Here is a 22,388-nt window from a genome sequence, read left to right on the forward strand (position 1 = left end):
GCGTTTAGAAATAAGGGGAAAAGAGTGGAGACAGTTTTTCCATGAAGCTTGTCTTATATCATGGCCATTATGCTAACTCTGCATGAAGCTGGTTAAGATAACCCATATCCCTTTTGTAAAAGTGTGACTTTTACAACTATTAAGGCAACGTGATTAGGGACCAACTGTCTCATTTCCTTCCTCAATAACAGGGTATCCTTTTAAAGAACAGATGTTACCCTGAGCTCTATTTTTTTATTTTTAGAAAAGTTTAAAATATGATGGAAAAAGCTTAATGACTTCAAGCTCTAGTATGCTTAACTGTTGTAACACTATAAAAACCCGATTGTATCTTTCTATTCATTATGATTTCATCTCAGGGGAAGGGTTACTTTTTTTTTTTTTGCTCCCTTTTTGACAGGGGAAAGAATTTATCAAGGAAAGTGGCACCAAATGGCATGTTTTTTGAGCAAAAATATTTACCTAATTGTCCAGCTTTTCGGGAATCCTTCTGGATACTATTTCTTCCTCAGGAACAGAATGAAGCCTCTGTGACATGCGAGCAACAAAAAGGGTTTCAGTCTGGTGGGAGTTCCTCGCGCTTTCTTTTCCTCCAGCTTGGTTGCACAGCTACGGCAAAAACAGAAGATTCAAAAATGAGTAACAGGGCTTCCCTGGTGGCGCAGTGGTTGAGAGTCCGCCTGCCGATGCAGGGGACACGGGTTCGTGCCCCGGTCCGGGAAGATCCCACATGCCACGGAGCAGCTGGAAAAAAGCACACAAATAACAGCGATTCAAAGTAAGAAGGAATCGCCACAGTAGATATTAAAAAAACTCTGAATGTTTAGAGGAGAAATAAATTATCATGTTTGGAAAATCAGACAGTCTTCAAGAACAGGGGCTGTTTGAATTGGGCTTTGAAGCACTGAATAGATTTATAGGCATCTTGATAGAAAATGTAGGTGAATATTCCTGGTGGAAAATCTAACATGATCAAAGTTATGAAGAGTGGAGAACACATAAAATGAACAGTATATACTAAATTAGCTTGTCAGTTACTGGTAAAGATTCAATGAATAACAGAAGCTAAAAAAAAAATGAGTAACATTTTTGTTCTAAAAACATCTAAAATTCATCTCAAACCTGTACCTCTTCTGGGCAAAGAAATGCAATCCATTCTAACAAGTAATTAAACAAACAAACAAATGCCTAAAACCACAGTCTCCTCTGGCACCTGTCTACACCCGCTTCTTGCCTGTACCTCTTCCCCCAAATCCCAGCTACGGTGATCCCCTCTCCCACAAGCCCAGCTTCCCCTGGTCCAGCACCGTCACGGCAGGGCTCCTGTGTCTGGCCCAGGCACGTGTTGGGTAAAACTACATATGCAAAACATGGGGAAGAGAATTCGGAAGCGAAGGTGAACTTATCAGCCCATTTAACTCCAGAACTTTGCTCCCTGTTGCCAGGAGTCGTCACAGACTTCTGAAAACCTGAAATTTAATTTATGTGAGATTTTCTTCTTCTTCCTAGTGATTCAGAAAAAAAAGAAACGCTAAATTTTTCCCCAGATTGCTATTTCCTCTGCATTCCTAATCTGACCTCAAAGCTTTATTCATTTAACGTTATTTAAGAGAAGACGGTTAACTACTTACTCTGCTCCTTGCACTATTTCTCATAGATACTTTGAAGCCGTCGTGGGGCTTCAAAGGGAAGGATTTGGAGTTTTGACAACTGAGAATTCTGAATCGATTTCAACGTCTACAGAAAGGATCGAAATTCGATAAACTGTCTTTTCTCCTTGTATAACCAGCCATCTCACTGTACTTGAGAGGTCGTAGTCCCTCCCAGAGAAGGGGATGAGGGAGTGGGACGTGGGGATTTTTTCCACTTAAAGAAAAAATATCTGGAAATATCTTTTTGCTTATTGGCTTGATCTTCTGTGCTAAGCAACTATGATTTTTTTTTTTTTTTTTTTTGCGGTATGCGGACCTCTCGCTGTTGTGGCCTCTCCCGTTGCGGAGCACAGGCTCCGGACGTGCAGGCCCAGCAGCCACGACTCACGGGCCCAGCCGCTCCGCGGCATGCGGGATCCTCCCGGACCGGGGCACGAACCTGCATCCCCTGCATCGGCAGGCGGACTCTCAACCACTGCGCCACCAGGGAAGCCCGCAACTATGAATTTTTGAAGAGGAGAACAAAATTCACAATATCTGACGTCCAACCATTATGTTGTGCACCTTCAACTTACACAGTGATGCATGTCAATTATATCTCAATAAAACTCTGGGGGAGAAAAGGACAGAGGAGAGCAAACAATAGCCACGAAGAAAAAGCAGCACTGTCTAAAGAGGACGCAGCAGTCAGCTCTGAGCCAGGTAACTGTGGCACATTTCATTTCAAATCACATTTACGGGCATCTGCTAAGTGCCAGGAGCTGAGCTGAGTTCTAGACCCGTGCCGCCCAATAGAGATATAACGCAAGCCACGTATGTAATTTGGAAGTTTCTAGTAGCCACATTAAAATGATTAAAAGGAAATAAGTTTTGCAAATTTTCAAATATTGGAAAAAATATAAAGATTAAAAAAGGGCTTCCCTTGGTGGTGCAGTGGTTGAGAGTCCGCCTGCCGACGCAGGGGACACGGGTTTGTGCCCCGGTCCGGGAGGATCCCACATGCCGTGGAGTGGCTGGGCCCGTGAGCCATGGCCGCTGAGCCTGTGCGTCCGGAGCCTGTGCTCCGCAACGGGAGAGGCCGCAACAGTGACAGGCCCGCGTACCGCAAAAAAAAAAAAAAAAAAAAGATTAAAAAATAACATTTCAAACTTTGGAAAGATTTATTAAAAAAAAAAAGAAATAGGTGAATGTGGTCTGGCCCTGCTGCCCTCCCCCCCAGCCCACTGCTCCCAGCCCCTTTCCTGAACTTCGGCCTTCCTGGCCTTCCAGGGCCTTCCACAAACCAGTCTTTTCCCCTGGGATCTTCTACAGCTCAGGTCTCTGCCTGGTGTCCCCTCCCCATCTCTGCCACTGCTTCTTGTCGTTTGGTAAAGAGAATGCAGTGATAGATGGCCGACAGGAGCTGGATGGGTACCCAGTATCTGGGGGTGTCCACACTTGATGAAGTGGGGAACGATGCTTTCATCCAGGTACGTAGAATGGATCCTCGTGATGGAATTTTGGACTCCATGACGATAGGAGTTTCCTTTACGATTGTGTAGATTGTTGTTGACGTAGAACTTGAAGCTGAGGGGTGAGTGAGACGGTAACCCCATCTGCACTCTGCTCACCAAGCCACGCCCCCTGGCACAGAGCCGTGTCCTCCTGAAGGAAGGGCCGACTTTTCTCCTTTTCACAAAGCCACTGACCTAGCCAGGGGCAGCTTTGTGCTGAAGGGGGATTTGGGGGCTGGGGAGAGGTCTTGCCAGCCCCTCTTAAGATGCATCTCACAAGTGGCCCCCCTGCACTGTCTTTGTGTAAGTTCTGTGGAGTTGAGGAGATACATATTTGTGTATTTGTGATCGCTCTTAGGTCTTGACCTTGAGATTCTCTCAGGGAGAAACAGAAAAATCAATCATTTCAATAAATCTTATTTTGGGCCCAACATGAATCATCTCTCCTCAAGACTCTGGTTCCCTGGAATCCAGATGGGGTTTCCATGACAACAGGGGACATGAGAGTCTCAGACTCTCTCAGAGGGAGTATTACTAAGAATTAGGGGAGGACAGAGTCCCATCCAGATGAAGGAGGCCTTCTGGAGAAAGGTCCGAGGGACATAGCCATTGGATATCACTGTCCTGATGGTATAAAACCTCCCCTACGATATCATACCCACTGCAGGTATAAACTCGCCCACTGTATGTATCACACCCACTGGTGTATAAACGCACAACATTCATTTAAAAACCGCTACCCGTTTAAGCAACATTAGAAAATTTCCAAAACATCCCCTTCCCTTCTTCCTTCTTCACATCTGCCGGTAATCAACCATTAAAAAAAAAAAAAAATTAGTGCCTGCTACGTGCCAGCAGGTACAAGGGGCCACGGTCAGTCTCTAGTCTCATAGATCTTAACAGAAGTTTCCAAGGTGGTTTCTCCAAACAGAAGATTTTAGGTCTGAGATGATCTCTAGGAATCCGATGCTCCGATTCCCAGAATCCCCGGACCCCCCTTCACGCCCTGTTAATGTGTGGCCAAACGCTGAAAGCACGTAGTTCTAAGTCGCTGATTACGTGTCAAGGAGAACAAGGTGCCCAGCCCCTCCCCAGAAAGGACAAAGCTACTTCTTCCCTGGGCTCGCTCACCACCTGGGAAGTGCGCGCAGATTTCCCAAACGCCAAGTCGGTGACACCGGCCTCCAGGACGGGACTCCTCTCCAGGCCTCGGTTTTCTTCACTCACTCTCCTTCATCGAAGCGTTTAGGCCACCTGTAGCCTCCTATTTATTGCTTTAATGTCAGACGTTGGTTGAGCTTCCGTGTTAATTTTGCAATAAGTTTGGATAAACAACAAAAATGATAAGACACAATCCCTACCACGTTTGAACTCATGGGCCAGCTGGGGAGGAAGAAAGTATGTAAACCATTTCAGTTCAGGGTGATAAAAGCCATAGCAAATCCTACAGAAAGACAGAAACATAGCTCTTAACTCTAGCTGATGAAACTGGGGAGGCTTCGCGGAGCGGTCATTTTGAGCTGAATCTTAGAGTACAAATAGGAATGAACCAGGCGGGGAGGTGAGGGAAGACAAGTCTAGGCAGAGGGAACAGTGTGCGCAAAGTGCCAAGGAGGTTGTGCTGGACGGTCCAAGGAGACACACTCTCCCTCCAGGGCAGTCTTCTCTATCTGAGCACCCGGGAACTAACGAGACAAGTTACCTGCCCTCTCCCCTACACCCAACACACAGTGGTGGGACGGGCATGGAATAACCACTAGAGACACTCCCATTCAAAAAGGGGGGAAACAGGAGACATACGGGAGTCCCTGGTCTAAAGCAACTCTGAAATCTGATGGGAACGTGTGGTCTGTTCCCTGATTAGAGACCAAGCCCTGGAAATTACCTGCTGCGGTCTTGGTTCTGTCCCAACAGCCATTCTTCCTTTTCCTGAAAAGGTAACCTATACTTGCAGCTGAGACATTTTCTCAGATTATTTTCAGCCTGTAAAAGTTTGGGGGTCCAAAGACCTTTTTCTTTTTCTTTTTTCTGGTATGTTCTCTGTCTCTTTCAGTCCAAGCTAGTGGTGTTTCTGCTTGTACAATTTTCTTAAAACCTTTGGAAACCTCCTATGAATCTTACTGCAGTTCATGCCATTAGAAAAATAAAAAGTCACATCCACAAACCTCTTGGGGATAAATCATTCTCTCCCTTTGGCTTCTGCCAAAGCTACCAAGGATTCTTAAAAGTCCTGGATTTTGTTTTCATTTTTGGTTTTGAATGAACAAAATGCTCTAAGGCATTACATTAAATTTTTCCAAGGGCTTATCAAAGGACTTTACAGTCATACTCTCAATTTTGTCATTACACCATGTTTTTCTGCCCATTCCCTGAATTTTATTTTTTTCCAGAAGCTATTCTTGATTTCACATTGATTTCCATCTGGAGAAGCAGGAGACCTTCCAAACTGCTGTGCAGAGTCTGTGTCCTTTATATTTAACTTTTTTGTTCCCTTGAGCTTCTCTCTCTCCTCTCAAATTTTACAGCAAGAAGACGTCAGGGTGACCTTTAACCCTGCCTGGAAATCTTAGCTCTAGATCACCCAACTCAAAGGGTGCGCTTTCTATTCTCCCCATTACTGCAGACAAGAGTGTTGCTCAACTTTCCGCCTCTGCATAATGGATCCTCTTCTGTCTAGTTGCCAATAACAGTTCCCTCATTTTTCTTTAATCCTGATCGCTAGCGTTCTCGAGGGACACCAGGCTTCTGCTAACAGCCTCTTTGAGACCCTTTAGATTTGTACTAATACTGTCCTCAAGGTCTTTCCAGCTGCCGTCCTCCACTGTCCCAAAGCCACTCTCATATTTTTAGGTGTTTGGTGACAGCAGTCACTCCACTTGTCTCTCACCTTCTGCACACTGACTTTGGACTCCCTTGTCTATTTCCACCTCCGGCTGCCGCCCATGAAGCCTGCTTCCAATCCCCTTCCATGCAGTGGGTAGACAATTTTCTTCCAGAACTTCGACTCCTTCTGAAGGTCCTGGGAAATCCTTCCAACATATCCCTCCAAAGATCGGTTCCCCAGAGGAGCTGTCTTGGGAAACAGCTGAAAGACAGGCTTAGTCAAAGTTTTTATTGGAGGCTGTCTTCAAAAAACAAACAAACAAACACCTTTTCAGGGTACCAAATATTTCATCTGGAGAAAAGCATCAAAATTCTGTGGGAAACATTTTTAATTCTCTGTTTGAAAGCAAAACCCAGACAGTGAGATCCATTTCTAACATCTCAGGAGAGAGAAAGAAAAAATGTGGGCTTAAATTTATGTTAGGCTAAGGTAGGTTGTTATTGGTTTACTTTTATTTTCAAACATTAGCTTGACAGTAGAAGCAGTGCATGGCCAAGTGGGGAAGGCTGAGGACTCATGCAGACCTGGGCAAGTTTCCTAAGGCCACAAACCTCAGTTTCTCCATCTCTAAAGTGGAATTATAATTACACTTACCTCCAAAGGTTGATGGGAGGGTTAGAGGAGATACAAAGTATGTGAAGTAGCAGAGCAGAACATCCAGCAGCTGATCACTAACCTCCTCTGGCCTCATTAATATGGAGACTACAGAAATGACTCCTCATGGCTCCTCTGAAACCTCCACTGTTCGTTCCTGAAGCTTCCGGAATCAGGAGTCTATGTTTCCACTTCCCGGGGAGGATGCTTTGCTGGGGAGGAGTTGAGGGAAGGCAGTTTCCCTCTTGCCTTCTTAGGAATTAGGATCTCTCCCATACTAAAAAAAAATCCCAAGTTTAGGACTATGGAATGTGGACATCTCCATGGACCACATTGAATCTGTTCCCAAAGGACTATTTCAGGGAAGAAACAAGACCCATTTAGTTTTATGTCTGCCTTAAATCCACCCTTGATGTCATCTTTCTGGGTTTCTCTCCTCCACAGCCCAAATCTCCTCCATGCTGCTTCCCAGGAGAAGCCTTCAACTCTGTCTCTCAAGCAGCCCTGAAGCAAGAGGCTGGAAGCCAGTCTAGCCCCTGCGACCAGCAGCAGGTCCCGGCTCCCACTGTGGCAGCAAGCTGGGAAAAGCATGGGATTGGGAAAAGGAGAGAAGGACAAAGGTGAAAATGAGATTCAGAGAAGGAATTTTAGGAGAGCAGAGAGGAAACATTGTTTGGAAGCACGATGATGTACCCAGGTGGGAGGAAGTTCTTGGGGGGAGATGTGAACAAAAGCAGAGACACAGGAGAGGAATTTGAAGGGGAGGAGTATGAAGTACACTCGAGGGAAAAGCTGCGGAAGGCGGGAGTTAGACGGGGAGTTAGTTAGACTGGCTGGGATTCTGGCAGGTTCCTCTCCCTGCTTCTCCCCACCTTCCTCTGGGTGGTTCCACCTTTTTAGACACTCTGTCTTCTTTGCCCCCTTCTGGCTTTAGCTCAGCTCAGGTTGTCTCTCTCTGCAGATGACGCAGCCTCTTGGCCAACTGGTCCCTCCCCACGCCCCGGCCCCTACCCATGCAGCTCACAGCCCCAGTGGCCTCTCTTTAGTCTGATCTAGTCCCTTTGGTGGATCCCGCACCTCCAGGATCGGAGGTGGATCCCACACCCTCAGGATCAGGGCCGAGCCCCTCATCATGGTACATCAGTCTTTTGTAAACTGACCTCCCAGCCTCACCTCTCTCCATCGTCTGCTCCAGCCTCTCTGGGGAGTCCATCACCCAGAGCCTGCCTGGCCCCCCTCCCCTGTCCTGCATTGGTTCTGCCTCTCACTCTGTCCTTTCTCTCTCTCTGGCCAACTTACATGCATTTGAGCACACGGGGCATTTCCCCTTCATGTCAGATCCATTTGCCCTGCTTCCCCAGCGAGTTCCCGTTTGGTTTTCACGTTTCGGCTCAGATACCCTCTTCTCCTTGACGCCTTCCGTGCTGGTACCACCCCTTACCCCCGCCGAAGCTGACCCAGGCACACCCACGCTGGCTTGTTTTCCTGCTTGCTTGGAACTAGCTTGCCTCTGATGCTTCCGGACGGAGACGCTGCCTTATTCTCATCTAGAATGGTTTCTGGAAGGAGTCCCACACTAACAGAGTGAACGGATGGATGGACGCTCACCTGGTGGCAAAGAGGAGGTGGTCGGTGGGGAAAGAAAAGGTGGTGGGGGGAGCCAGTGAAGGAAGGAGGTTTGGTGAGGAGGAAGGTGAGAGGAAATACAGAGAAGAAAACAAAGGGTTTGGGCAAAAGCAACACATGTATTTTTGCGGGGGCTGGTAACGCCTATTTTAGGGGAGAAAAGTCCTGCATCCAAACGGCACCTTGGGCTATTTCTGCTGCTTCTAAATGAAGGATGAGGCTGGGAGGGGGTCCCAGACCCTAGAACCAGCACCACTTAGGAATCACTTGCCTCCCCCTTCAGGCCTCACTTCCTGGGCCTCCAGGTGCCTGACTTCCTTCCCTTGGTACTAACGCTGTCCCTGCCCTGCCCTTCACTGCACCCCCAAACCATCACACCCCACCAGGGACAAACCCCCCAGTCTTCTCTCTTACTCAGGGTCCCCACCTTCCTCCTCTACTTCCTCCTGACTTACTTCCCACGCTGATCCCTCCCCCAGTTCATCTCCCTTTTCCACACCCTAGGAGCGCACGTCATTCATCCATTGGTCCGAATCCCCAACCAAAGGCGTGCTGCCTCAACTGCTCAGTTTCTTAAAAGCCCCCCAAGTTCTGTTAAGAGAATAGGAACATTTAGGGACAGTCATTTTTTAAAACCTCCAAGGCACTCCATTGCCTCTGCTCAAGATACCACTTGACTCAATGTCTTGGACGTTGCAGGGCCTGGCCCGTGGCTGAAGATTAATGTCTCTGCACGTCCAGGGTCAATGGCTCGTGGGGTTTTATCAGCGTCGGCAGAGTGGGAAAGGTAATGGAGAACCAGTTCAAAGGACCCCACTCCCCCTACGTCCGACCCTCATTCCTTTGGTGCAAACGCCGTCTACAGAGCCTGTGCACCACGGTTTATTTTTATCTGTTGATTTTGCAATTAACAAAGAGAAGTTGCCTCTTTCTGATGCGCTGGTTCAGGGGTTCAAAGCGTCTAGCTACCTTGACCTCCTTACCAGCCTCCGACGTCGCGGTGTGCTGCCCAACTGGGAAAGATTTATACTTATTTTTCTATAATGGAAAACTCATTGCCGGACATCGAGTTACTCACTTTGATTTGTTTTCTTTGGAAGAAGCGGCCGGCGGCGGCGGCAGCAGTGCCCCAAGCTGGGTCATTAATATGGCAGCAACAGCAACAAAGACCTTTACAGCCGCTGCCTGTAAACCGTGGATAAAGTTCAAGCATTTATTCTGTCTGAGGCCTCCCAGTGTCTATAAAAGCCCAGCACGATTATATGATCAGTGTCAAGACCCACTTTCCTTCTTTGTGCTCCGGGGTGCTTTTCCTTGCCCTGTCCCTCCGTGTTGCCACCGCAGCTGCTCTGGTGCTAATAGCAACCCAAGGCACAGACGACTGGAGTGTTCCTTGGGCTTTGTTTTAAACATGGTGTTTGCTTGTGTTAACTACCGCCTGGCTCTCTGACACCCGTGAATGGAGCTATGCGGAGCTGTCAATCAACAACAATAATAATGCCATCTGGGTTTGAATAATACTAACGAGAAGAAGAAGAAGACGGATACTGTGTATTAACACAGCACCTTTGTCCCAGAAGCTCAGAGGGCGTTTGGGATAATAATTCTTTCATGCTCGGAGCACTGCTTGGCGGTAGATATTATGATCCCACCACGGGGGACTGAGACACAGAGAGGGCAAGTGGCTGGCCCCGAGGTCACACAGTAAGTCAGGGGTGGCAGAAAACTTAGCTGCTGCGAGTCCCCCAGAGCACGGGCCCTGCAGGATCACACTGATCTACGCCTCTGTGCCTCTGGTTTTAAGCTCTAGTTATACGAGGAGCTATAAGACCTAGTTTTTCCATACCTTATGGGATGAAGGAAAGGAAGAAGTGAAAAGAATGTTCTAGGGTGGAGGACGTTTCAAAGATCCTCAGCAGTCTTAAGAGAGCCCATCCAAGCCAGGGGCAAGGAGGGGAGGGTGACCGGATGTAGGGGTACCACGCCGAGAGACATCTAGGATTTCCGAAGGGGTGGGAGGATGGTGGAAGGATGTTAAAGCGAGATGGATAAAGAGAAAGAGAGATTTCCCAGGTAGGGGAAAAGGTGAGCTCAGCACAGAGCCAGAAAGCTCTCAGAGAGCCAAACAAGGAGCAACAGCCGGCCAGAAGGAAGGATAAGGCTGGAGATGCCAAGAATTTCCTGGTTTGGTCTAAAATCCCATTCTGCACTTTGCAGGTCCCACCGAGGTCCCTCCCTTCCCAAACCCGTTAGCACCCGGGGGGTTCAAACCTGCCACTTTAAGTCAGTAGATTCTCTCCTAACCTCTCTGTGCCTCAGTTTCCACCTCTGTAAAACCGGTTAATAACACTGTCCCATTGGGTTGCCTAGCACAACGCAATAACTTCCAAATCAATTTCTCCGACTCCAACCTCTCTCCGATCCCTGTCATCGGGTCGTGATGAGGATGAAATAAGCTAATATATAAAATGCGGAGGACAGTGCGTGGCACATAGTGGTGTCTTATAAACGTCAGCTGCTCTTATCACAAGCGGTAACAGGACTGTGATTGTCACCATAATCATCTTCCTCTGGTCTGCAGGCCTCTTCCTCCTGGACAGCTAAGGAATGGAAAAAGCACCATGGAGAAAGTGTCCAGCCATATAAGGCCATATGATGAAAGCGTCCGGGGCCTCCTCCCTCGGCTGTGCTTCCAGGAACAACACGCTGCAGACCGGCACTGCGCTATCCTCACGCGCCGTGTGCTTTAATCCTGTCTCCTCTGATAGACTCTGAACCACGCGCGGTAACACATCTAATTCTCCTCCATTCCCCAGGGCACCCAACGCCGCTTGACAGGCAGCCTTTGCTTGGAAGACACATGTCACTTTTCCATGATTTCTTGACCACCTGCCATGCGCCGGCCTCTGAGCGGAGGTACTAGGGAGGCTCTTCCCCCGGGAGATCAACTTCCTTGGTAGAAGAGATAAGCCATATAAGGAATAATTCACAAACCTTAGGGGCCTCAGAATTCCTTGGACGGCTTGTTAAAAAGAATCTCAAGTGACTTCGAATGCATCGAAATGTTATTTTTATTCTTTATCAGTGGAACTTGTGAAAGTTTGTAACAAAAGAAATGACGAGATCAAAGAGATAGCCCAGAAAATCAACCTTGCAATGCTGTAGAGCGTGGATGAGACCAAGGAGAGATTGAAGCTGGGGAAATCGCTTCGTATTCTAGGGAGGTGCGAAAAGTGCCGAAGAAATAACGCACTGATGGATTGGTTTCGAAGCCTTCTTAAACCGCTCATCAAATCCTTACTCTCCTGGTTCCCTCTCCCTTGCAGAGCTGGAGCTGACACCTTCTGCCCTATACGTTCGTTATTTATGGTCTCGTCTGTCCTTTGCTTTTGTCCCTGACCCAGTTTAGAGACGCTTTACCACTGGGACTGCCTCTGCGACCCTCTAGTTTCCAAGGCAAGCATTCTTGGCAATCAATAACCAGATTTACAATTCCTCCCCAGACTTTCCAGGCAGAAAGCCCCTGGGTCACATGTCTCCAGGGCGGAGGCAAGTCCTCCTCCCTCTTCTCCATCCCTCACGCCATGCGAGGACTTTGACCTTGAGTGGATTTGGGCTCCCGTTTTCTCTTTTCCTCTAGACTCTGAGCTCCTTGAGGACAGACCCCAACCCCTATCCTGCATTCCTTTTCAGTGTAGCGGCTGCCATAGTGTAGGTGCTGGAGAAATCTGTCTTGAAAATAATTAAGGACACATTTTATTAAAACTATCTGTCACTTTTTGTGTATTAGATATGGAATGCCACATCCCCTGTAGATATCCTTGTGAAAGCATATGGCTTACGGGATTTCTGTTTCAGACAGAATTTGTTAGATCCACACAAGAAGGCAGTGTCTGTGAGGACGGCCTTCAAGAACAAGAAATCACCTCCGTAACAGAGGAGTTTTCACAAAAATATATGACTTCTTCCCTCCTTCCCTCCATCCTTCCCTCTCTCCCTTCCTTCTTCCCTCCCTCACTCCCTTCCTTCCTTCCTCCCTCCCTCCCTCCCTTCCTTCCTTCCAGCAACACACGGTGACTGTGTGAGCTTCTTATACAAGGCACTGTGGGAGGCTGGTTCCTGCCTTAAGAAGTTCAAAATCCAATGAAACACACACACCCACTCATCTTTTTATTGGATAAACTGAATTTTATTTTAAACCAAGGCACAAACCACACGGGTCCGCCTGTGCAGGAAGGAGAAACAGGATCGCGGTGCTGGAGCTAGAATCTGGGGCGCCAGCTGCACTGCTGGGCTGCTTCTCCGCAGAGGAGCTGTAGGCACAGCCTGGTGGGGTGCGGCCCAGGGAGCCAGAACCGCAGCGATGATGTGGCAGGTGAGCTGCGAGGGGATGGAGAAAGATATTGATGGACCTAAATGAGCCGCAGTGAGGACACGGGGTCCTACTCACAGGCAAGGATAGGGATGGAAGCTTTGGGAACAGTGACACGGACCCGAAGTCCAATAGCGCTGGCCCTGGTGGTCAGCCGGCCTTGGCCCTGTGTCTTGAGGCTGTGGTGCTTTCTACACTTTCCCCCGCGGCTGCAGGACACGCTGGACACTCCCCTCTGGGGCCTGGGCCGGGGGGTTCATCTGGCCTGGGGCTGGATCTGTCTGTCCTTGGAGCGTTTTTCTTGAGAACCCTCACTCCCTTCCCTCTCCTCAACCAGGCCATGGTCTTGACCTTCAGCCTGAGACGGCGCTCTCAAGCTGACGCTCTCAGTCTTTGAAGCTCTGTGCTCCCCCCAGGAGATAGACCACCACGATGGGCAAAGGGCCCCCGGGCGCCGGCCCCCTGCTCTGGCCGCCCAGTCTTCACCACGTCACGGATTTTCCTGGAGGGAAACAGAGGAACCCACACGCTCCCGGCTTGAAAAGATTCCATATGCCGTCTGCACAAACAGAGCCTAGCGTCTCCCGGAACTGCCTTGCTCTCACCTCACCCCCAGAAAGGCTCCCTTCCCAGCCTCGCAGGCAGGCTGCGAACTGTGGCTCTGACTGCTACACACTGATGTACTATGGGGCTGAGGCTTGGGGTTTCTGCCTTAAAAAAAATAATAAATCTCTGCATTTCCTCTCTGCATTGGTCATGCTTGTCTCTGAGGACCTTTGCTTCCCAGGCAGCCCTGAGCAGCACAGACAAGGGGATTCTTGGGAGGGGCCTGACCTCACTGCAGGCACCAGGCATCGCTGTGTGGTCTGCAAACATGGTCAGCCGACGTCCACCAGAGCCGCACACACGATGAATGTCCGATGCTTTTAGCTTTAAGGGCGCTCGTATTGGTCACATTGGGAAGACCTCCCCGCCTCCCACGTAGAAAGATCCTGGCTTCGCCCTTCACTGTGCTCTTTGGAGGTGCCTCGGTGACAGCGCTGAGGAAGCTGATTTATGGCTGTCTGTTTAGAGATCACTTCCCCAGCTAGACTATGTGCTACCCGGGCGAGGCCCTCAGGAGACAGTTGTACAGGTTGTGCACTGTTCAACCCTCTGGGGTGCCACTCGCATTGCAGTCTAAGTATATCCTGCACAGTTCTAAGCAGCATCTTTGGGCTAGCTGGATCGTATTGTTAATAGGTCCTGGCACACAACAAAAGTTTCCTTATTCAACCTAACGTAAGGCCTCTGCTCAGATTTTTTTTTTTTCTTTTTTTTTTTTTTGCAGTACGCGGGCCTCTCACCGCTGTGGCCTCTCCCGTCGCGGAACACAGGCTCCGGACGCGCAGGCTCAGCGGCCATGGCTCACGGGCCCAGCCGCGACATGTGGGATCCTCCCGGACCGGGGCACGAACCCGCGTCCCCTGCATCGGCAGGCGGACTCTCAACCACTGCGCCACCAGGGAAGCCCTCTGCTCAGATTTTTACTCCTCCTGCCCTGGTCCCATAAAAGATGAAAGAAACCCGAGTTAGCCCAATAGCCTCACAGTGAGAAAATGTCCAGTTCCCCTTGGAGACAGTACATTAGTTATAGATCTAGGAAGATACTCAAGATCTCAATAAGGCCTTCAAACAGCTAATGGCTGGTCCAGGGGTATCAGAGGGGGTTTCAGCTCATGGGCCAAATGCGATTAGGAGACAGTGACTCCCTAAAGCATTAAACTGACAAGTCCGCTGAGTGGGCAAGAAGGCCCCATGGATTTGTGAGGTCTGTTCTGGAGGAGGGATGGGAAATGCGGGCTTGTGTGCCACGTGGCTGCCCCCCTTCCCAGTCTGGTCCTGGACGAGTGACAGTGAGAAGTCAGACAGTATAATGGGAGGCACTGTCCTGTCCTGCCCTGATGTGCTCAGGATCCTATGACTGGTACATGAATCTTTGTCCCAGTGCCTCAGTTTCCCATTTATATAATGAGATATCCTTCTTTTAGGGTTTTGGAGGGTCAAAGGGGAGCTTCTAATCCCGTCCCCGCCTCCAGTAAAAGAAAAAGACTCTATGGGATACAGAGAGGCCCAGAACGCCTTTCAGCTCATCAGGCAATATGGGATCCGCCCCCATCCTCACTCTGACACCCATTTATTTTCTGGGAGGCCCCCCTACCCCTGTATCCTGAGATTAGGAGAAAATGAAGATGGGAGGGTAGGAAAGGCAGTTATAATATTAACAACGATTCTCACTACTTGAAATGCAGGAGACAGACATCAGTGGCTAGGGCAAGGGTTCTGGTTTGCCCTCTATCACTGAAGGAAGGGCCAGAGGGTCGTGATCAGGACCCCAGGCTCCGGGACCCCCTCGCCTGGGCTCAGCTCCGGGTCCTGATACTAGTCAGCGATGTGACGCTGAGCAATTTGCTTCACTTGACACTCCAGTTTCCTTGTCTGTGAAAGGAGGCTGACGTCGCACGTAGCTCACAGGGTCGTGAGGATTAAGTGACCTGAGAAACATGTGGTGCTTAGAGCAGAGCCTGGTTCACGGTGAGTTTCCAGCATTACTGTTACTTTTGCGGTTACTGTTACCCTATGGTGCTGCCCTCCCAGCCCAACGAGGAAGGGGCCATGGACATAGACAACGTGACAGGAGCACTTGAGGACGGACCGGGGGCCACCCAGTAGACCAGCAATGACCCACTCCCACTGCTTCCACCCCACCTCCGCCCCCATTATCATTCTAGCTTTCACGGCCTCAGCTCAAGCTGTCCTCACCTCCCACCGCACCCTCTTCTCAGGTGGTCTGTGCATGAGCGAACGACCACCTGCCCCCAGCGTGCTCAGCTCCCTGCCAGGAATGCCAGAGCTCAGACACTCTGTCTTGAGTGCCAGCCATTTCACAAAAGACCCTATGGACACTGGTACCTACAGGGTTTGCAAATGCCCTGGATCATGCTGTGGCTTGCTCCACTACTTCTAAGCTCACTCGTTTATTTATTATTCTTTTGTCATATGCGAAGTTGACTATGAGAGCCAGATCTTGGAGGAAACAAGAGGGATGCTTGCCCAGCCCTGGGGCACTTCCTGTGGGTCAGGGTATAGAATGCCCGGGCCCCCCTGTCTACCCGGCAAACGCTTCTCCATCCTCTCACGCTCAGCACAACCACGACCTCCTCTGGGAAGGCTTCCTGATCATCCCCTAACCTCTGAGCACACCTGGTAGCTCTTCTGTGAATTCTTTTTGCCTATAATTTATAAGAGACGTTCTGACGTTATGCTTCAATTGCTTATTACATCCTGAGCGTCCTGTGGGCAGGAAAATCCTAATTTACCTCTGACTGCCCGGCGCCTGACAGGGCCTGGTGCACTGGAGGAGCTCATCATGTTTGTAGTGACACCTCTGCCCACAAAACCTCGCTGGGGCCACGAATTTTCAAAGTTTAAGGCTTGGTGTCAGGTATGACTCCCAGGCTGCCAGAAGGATTCAAAGCAAATATGAGGGAAGATATGTTGACAGTTATGGTCATAAAACTCCAGAAAAACTTACCAGAAATTCTGGAATCTTTTTCTTGGGCTTTCCACATGAGGGAGGATAATTTGGTCCTGATCCTGTTTGGTGGTGGGGACAGACCTGGTTCTCCACTGGCCTTCAGCTCCAGGGGTCTTTAAGATGGCTTCTGGGCATATGTGGGTGCCCGTGGGCAAGAGGCTCACCCACTTGCACCTCTCCCTCGCCCTGTCACACTGTGTAGGGTGCCCAGCCCTGCCTTTCTGCCCACGTTACAGCCTTCTTTCCAGTCAGGTCAAGGCCCACCTTCCCCGCAAAGCCTCTTCTCATCAGCGCCATCCCAAGGGAAACTCCTTCCTCTGGGCTCTGGGCAGCATGACACTGACCAGGCCTCCGATTGGTTCAGAAATGTCACACGGGAAACTTCTCTGAAAGAAAACATTATTTCTCTTAGGCCTCCGTTTCGCTCCTCAGCGCTGAGCACAGTTTGGGATCCTGGTGTGTGTGTGTGTGTGCGTGTGTGCGTGTGTGTGTGCGCGTGTGTGCGTGTGTGTGTTGGCATGGCAACATAATATGTATAATCCGACTCGGAGATCCTGGTGTCACATCTGGAACAAAACAAACGCATTTCTAACATCTTGCAGGGTGCATGATGTCTCTGCCACACTAAGGTCTCAGAGAAACAAAGCAGCCCCCAAACAGGGTGGAGAGCTGACATTCCTTCCCTGTCTGCTGGCCTGCCCTCCCCCTGCCCACCACCCCAGATACAGAATGGAAACTTTCAGGGGAAAAGAATTCTGAACAGCTGTGCGAGAGACCACACAGACTCCCCACATCTGCTAGCATCCAGGCGGTGAGCTCATTTCCCCGGGGGCTGCCGTCTGAGTCTGTGGGGTCCACGTCAGTCTACCTCGGGAGGGGCTGCGGAGGAAGGAGGAAGTGGCTCCAGGTGGAGGGAGACCTTTCTCACGTCAGAAAGCTCTGGAGACAGGCTGAAGGGCCAGGGAGCCCACGGACGCCTGCCTTGACGAAGAGAGTCTGCTTTCGAGAAAGTCCCTTTGTCCGTTATGGTTGAAAGGAGGTATTATCAAATGTACAATGGATTTTTTTTTTTTTTTTTTTTTTTTTTTTTTTTGGTACGCGGGCCTCTCACTGTTGTGGCCTCTCCCGTTGCGGAGCACAGGCTCCGGACGCGCAGGCTCAGCGGCCATGGCTCACGGGCCCAGCCGCTCCGCGGCATGTGGGATCCTCCCGGACCAGGGCACGAACCCGCGTCCCCTGCATCGGCAGGCGGACTCTCAACCGCTGCGCCACCACGGAAGCCCTGCACAATGGATTTTAAAAAGAAACTTCACTCCCATCAGTCCTCCTTCTCCCTCCCCAAAGTCAAAGTCAAGAAGCGACTGCTGGTTAGAAAATATCCTGCAAAGGAACATGGTCCTGGACGACGACAGCTTTCTAGGGTTAAAAATGATGTTTTAACGTGTACACGCCCTATAGTCCACAAAGAGCTTTCACCGTTTCCCTTGTGGCCTCTGACCCCCAGGTGGCCGTCTGGGAGGGGTGGGCAGATGGCGCTGACCTCCGTGTTGGTACCAGGATAGGTACTGATGTGGATACTGACGTGGACAGAGCATCCACGCTGATTCTCTAACGTGGAAGCTGAGACTTACAGAGGCTTCCTGGATCGCCCAAGCTCACAAACCAGAACAGAGGACTCGGGCTCTTGCGTTTGACTTGTAAACCCACGTACTTTTCCTTTTGCAAAACCATGCAGTGGTCTCTCAAGCTGGCTTCTCCTTCTTCTCCCACTTCTTGAGGCCCCTGTCTCACAAACCCAGCCAAGCCCTGGGATTCTCGTGGGTAGGACACAGTCTCTTCGCAAGTTGAGTCTGGGGTCCACACCCCGGCAGAGCGGCAGAGGGGGGTTTCAGCCACACTCTCCGACCCCTTTGGAAGCCCACCGTGGTCCTCTGGTTGCATGGCTATGGCCCCAACGTGTGGGGAACCAGGCTTGTGGGAGATCTGGGTACCCAGGCAGCCTGGCATCTCCTGTCCAGCTGTAGGGCCTCACCTAGCCTGGGCCTGGCCGTTGTCACCTGTAAATTAAGCGGGCGGGGCCAGTGACTTCCAGAGACACTCCCAGCTCCCCGGCTTCCAGGGTTCCATGATGGACAGGGGACAAGGGTGGAGAATTTCCCTGGAGGGAGCCTGTGCCTCTGAGACCCTTCCCTCCAAGCTTGTCCTGCTGTCAGCCTGGAGCTGGGCCGGCCCTGCCTGGCTTGGGGACCCCTTTGTGCAGCATCGGTTGAAGGCTGGGTGAGGGCGGGCTGGGGCCAGCAGGGGGGAGACCCACTGGGGTATTTTTTTCAGATGCATATGTCCCCTCTCAGGCAGCCCTTTCAGCGCTTGGGACAATGTGCTCTTTTTGTCCCCAGCTCTTTCAGCCGCCTGTTCATTCTCTTTGCATCTGCTGTCACACAGGACATCCCGGCTGGCAGGCGACCATGGGGACACATTGTGCTCCCTTAATGAAGCATGGGGCTGGGGATATGGGGGTGGTTGGGGGCCTGTGAGGGCTAGGGGTGAGCCAGGGGCGCCCCATCTTTCCACTCCAGGCTCCTCTAGAGGAAAAGGACCCTCAGCCCCTCTTTTACGTCTCACTGCCCAGATGGATGTGACTAGTTCCACATCAGAGGCTTTGGAGACGGGATGCTTGGTTTCGGGGGGTGGATGTGAGCCGGAAGACAGAGGGTGCCGCTTCCCCTCAAGGAAACTGAGGCACAGCTGGGCAGGTAGGAGGGAGGTCCTGGGAGAAGGGGGGTTCCACCAGGAGCACGGGGCCTCCATCCTTCCCACAAAGAGATTCCCTGCGCCATCCAACATCCGAGCAGGCAAGACAGGACGCTGGGCGCCCTCTTTCATTCTTTCAACCCACCTGGGGTTAGTTTCCGAGGGGCAAGCTTTGAAGCCAGGGTGGTCGGGGGGATGCTCTCTTGGGGTCCCCTCAGGCCCTCATGCGTTAGAGTTGGAGGCCTTCTCCATCCAGGTGAAGAAGGAAAAGCGGGATGGCTACAGAGTTTGCAGGAAGTGGCCAAGGGCCGTACAACGTACAATAGCACACAAGTGGGCAGCTGGGGGAGATGGCAAGGTCGTGCATGGGCCTTCCCCTCACCCCCAATGTTCTTTCAGAAGGTCCTGTCATCGCGCTCCGCACCCCCCAACAGTAAAGAAAAATGAAATCGCTGGAGCCCTGGGGGAAGACAGGCTTTTCTCCCTTTGTGGCTTGTAGACACACATCTGTGATCTCTGCACCAGAGATGATGATGCTACCAGAGCCTGTGGCTGTCTGCACGGTGGGCGTGGCCAAGGCACCTCCCCGTCTCCCATCCTGGTGCCAGTGGGCAAGGCAGCCCCGACGTTTCCAGACAGGGCTGCCCTTGGTCGTCTGTGGCTCTCCGGGCCAGCAGAAGTCCCTTTCCCCAAAAGGGAGCCCCTCACTCCAGGCCCTGCCCTACTTGCTAGAGTCACCTTGCGTACGCCAGGCTTCGCTACGACGTTCTGGCCTGTGCAGATGGCTTCCGGAGGGTTCCTGCAACTTCAGAGTTGGTCTTTCTGGTGTGTTTCCCGCCCCAGTCCACCCCTCACTCCTCCTGGCCTGCTTCCCCGCCGCCCACCACCCTAAAGAAAAAAGCCTGGGCCTTGTCCAACAAGGCCCCCTGTCCCCTTTAACAAGCAGAGTGTGCTGGCATTGCGATTGGTGGTCTTCTCCCTGAAGGTCGTTAATTGGTACAGAATGTAGACTTCAGTTGTCTTGCCAGCCCCGATGAAAACGCAGCTGGCAGGTAGCCGAGACAGAGGAATTTGTCATAGGTTAGATCAGCCCAAGCTCTAAGAACCAAGTGTACGGCTTATGCAAATAGTTTTGCTTAGCATGGATCCTGTGTTCCTCTCCCCCTTCGCTCCCCCCCGGCAACGTTTTTCCAACCGAGGGTGGGAGGGGTACAGGGGAAGGAGCAGAGCAAGGACTTACTTGCCAGATCTCATTCTACATCAGAAAGGAGCAAATTGCTTTCCCTAAAAAAAGAAAAAGGCAGGGGGAAAAGAAGACAAAACACCCATCCTTTGGGCTAATGTACAGAGCCGTTTGAAAGCTGAATGGCTCAGTAAGAAGGGCCAGCAGTGGGTGTATTTGGAGAGAGACTATTATCCCCCATCAAAACCCATTCACGCTCTCTGGGAGGCCTGCAGAGCACCTGGGTGGGGACTTGGAACATGGGGACCTCTTCTTCCCTTGGCCACGATGATGTCACCTCCTCAACCCAGATGCTGACGCCAGCCTCATTTGGCCAGAGCATCTGGGCACCTGCAAATCCCAGCAGAGAGAAGGGTTGCAGTGGCTACTCTCAGCATGTGTATCCAGCAGATAAGCCAATTCCAAGCTGTGTGATTTGGGATACATCATTTAACCTCTCTGAGCTTCAGCTTTCCCATCTGCAAAAACAGGGGTAGAACCCTTCCCACATATTGAAGTACTACACCTGGCACATAGTAAGGGCTCAGTTAATACCTAATGAGAATGAATAAAGCAAGATAACAAGAGGAAGTAATGAGCTCGCTGCCCTGTAAGCCATAAACAGTAAAATGTTGGCTGAATCGTGACTGGCTCCTAAGGTTGGTGAAAAGACCAAAAAATAATCAAGAGAAAAGTTGAATTTCAAGGCGTCAAGTTGGTTCAACCCTGGTTGTATTGAAGATGGGGGCGTGGGGTGTGATTGGGGAAGAAAACTGCGAGGTTAATCTAGGACAGGGCTTCCCAGCCTCAGCTACTGACATCTGGCTGCATGGCTCTTTGTTAAGGGGGGTGCTATCTTGTGCCATTAGGATGGTTAGTGTTCTCTACCACCTAGACGCCTGTAGCAGCTTCCCCGGTGGTAACAACCAAAAGGGTCTCCAGACATTTCTAAACGTTCCCTGGAGGACAAAATCTCAGTCGGTTGAGAACTACCACTGGTCTAAGAGAATCTCCCCCAGGCAAGCAGATTAGTGACCTGGGGAGCCCCTCGGACGTGGCCATGTGACGCTTGCACTTCTGCTGCTACCTGACACTACGGCAGAGAGAGCAGTTCCTTGGTTAAGGACCACCATGAAGGTCAAGGAGGGTGTGAACTGGATTTCTGTGCCTGCCAAGGATGGAGAGGGTATCGTCGACTCCCAGTATCTAGTCTGTCCCGGAAAGAGCTTGGAAGTCGTCACTCCATCCAGCCAACAAGTAGAAAGCTGAACAATGAACAAATCTTAGATCCATCAGAGAGGTGAAGTCAGAAGGCAAAACACTGCCCCCCAAACTGGAGAGACAGACAAGTGAGTACAGAAGAGCACAACTCAGAGGACTAGAAACGCACCAGCCAGGGCAGGAAAACCTAAACTCTAACTGACAGATGCCGGAGCCTCAGGATGGACAAGTCTGAGACTCCGGGGGGAGCCCCTCCCCATTTTTGTCAGTTCTACCTCCAGGATCTCTACCAGGTTCTCACGGTGATTATTGAGGGAGGGGGGAGGGAAAAGGAAGAGTGTTCTGCTCTTCTAAACAAGGCCTGGACTCAAGAGAAACTAGTTTACTGGAATCTATCCTACTGGGGTCTGATCACAGCCCAACCAGTGGGGGAAAGGAAATACCTACAGCCCACTCTAGACATCGTATCCCCCCTAAGCATGGAGGTGGAGGACTGAGAGGTGCTTGTGGAGCTCACATTCCAGGGACACAAGCTCACTAAAGGACTCAGATCTATTAGAGGACCATAGAAGGCTTCCTCTCCCCCTAGCCTCACCACTACATCCCTAAAGTCTTTGCACCCAGGATATCATGTCCACTCAGCAAGAACAAATTACAGGGCACACTAAAAGGCAAAGACAAAGTTTGAAGAGGTGGAGTAAGCATCAGAACCAGACTGGTATGTGGCAGGGATGTTAGAATGATCAGACTAGGAATTTAAAACAACCACGATTAATAACCTAAGGGCTCTAATGGATAACATAGATGGGCAATGTAAGCAGAGAGATGGAAATTCTAAGAAAGAATCTAAAAGAAAGGCTAGAGATAGAAAGCACTGTCACAGAAATGAAGGATGCCTTTGATGGGCACATTAGATCCCTTACAGCTGAGGAAAGGATCTCTCAATAAGCAACAAGGTCCTAGCACAACAAGGTGTAGTATGGGGAGCTGTATTCA

The 22,388-nt window shown here is 50.5% G+C and overlaps 1 long non-coding RNA gene across 2 annotated transcripts in view; it reads right to left on the reverse strand.

Moving 5' to 3' along the window:
- Nucleotides 1-468: 468 nt before the first annotated feature.
- The window catches only part of LOC137202736 (uncharacterized), a 109,621-nt gene continuing 87,701 nt past the window's right edge, over nucleotides 469-22,388 (reverse strand). Inside the window, exon 3 of one of the 2 annotated variants that reach the window (XR_010932761.1) lies at nucleotides 469-609. This is a non-coding gene — a long non-coding RNA (uncharacterized lncRNA). Of the gene's footprint in view, nucleotides 610-16,201; nucleotides 16,585-22,388 lie in introns of those variants that run through there. The other variant, XR_010932762.1, reaches the window with a different exon arrangement.

The sequence above is a fragment of the Pseudorca crassidens genome, chromosome 11 (genome assembly GCF_039906515.1).
Source record: "Pseudorca crassidens isolate mPseCra1 chromosome 11, mPseCra1.hap1, whole genome shotgun sequence".
Lineage (NCBI taxonomy): Eukaryota > Metazoa > Chordata > Mammalia > Artiodactyla > Delphinidae > Pseudorca > Pseudorca crassidens.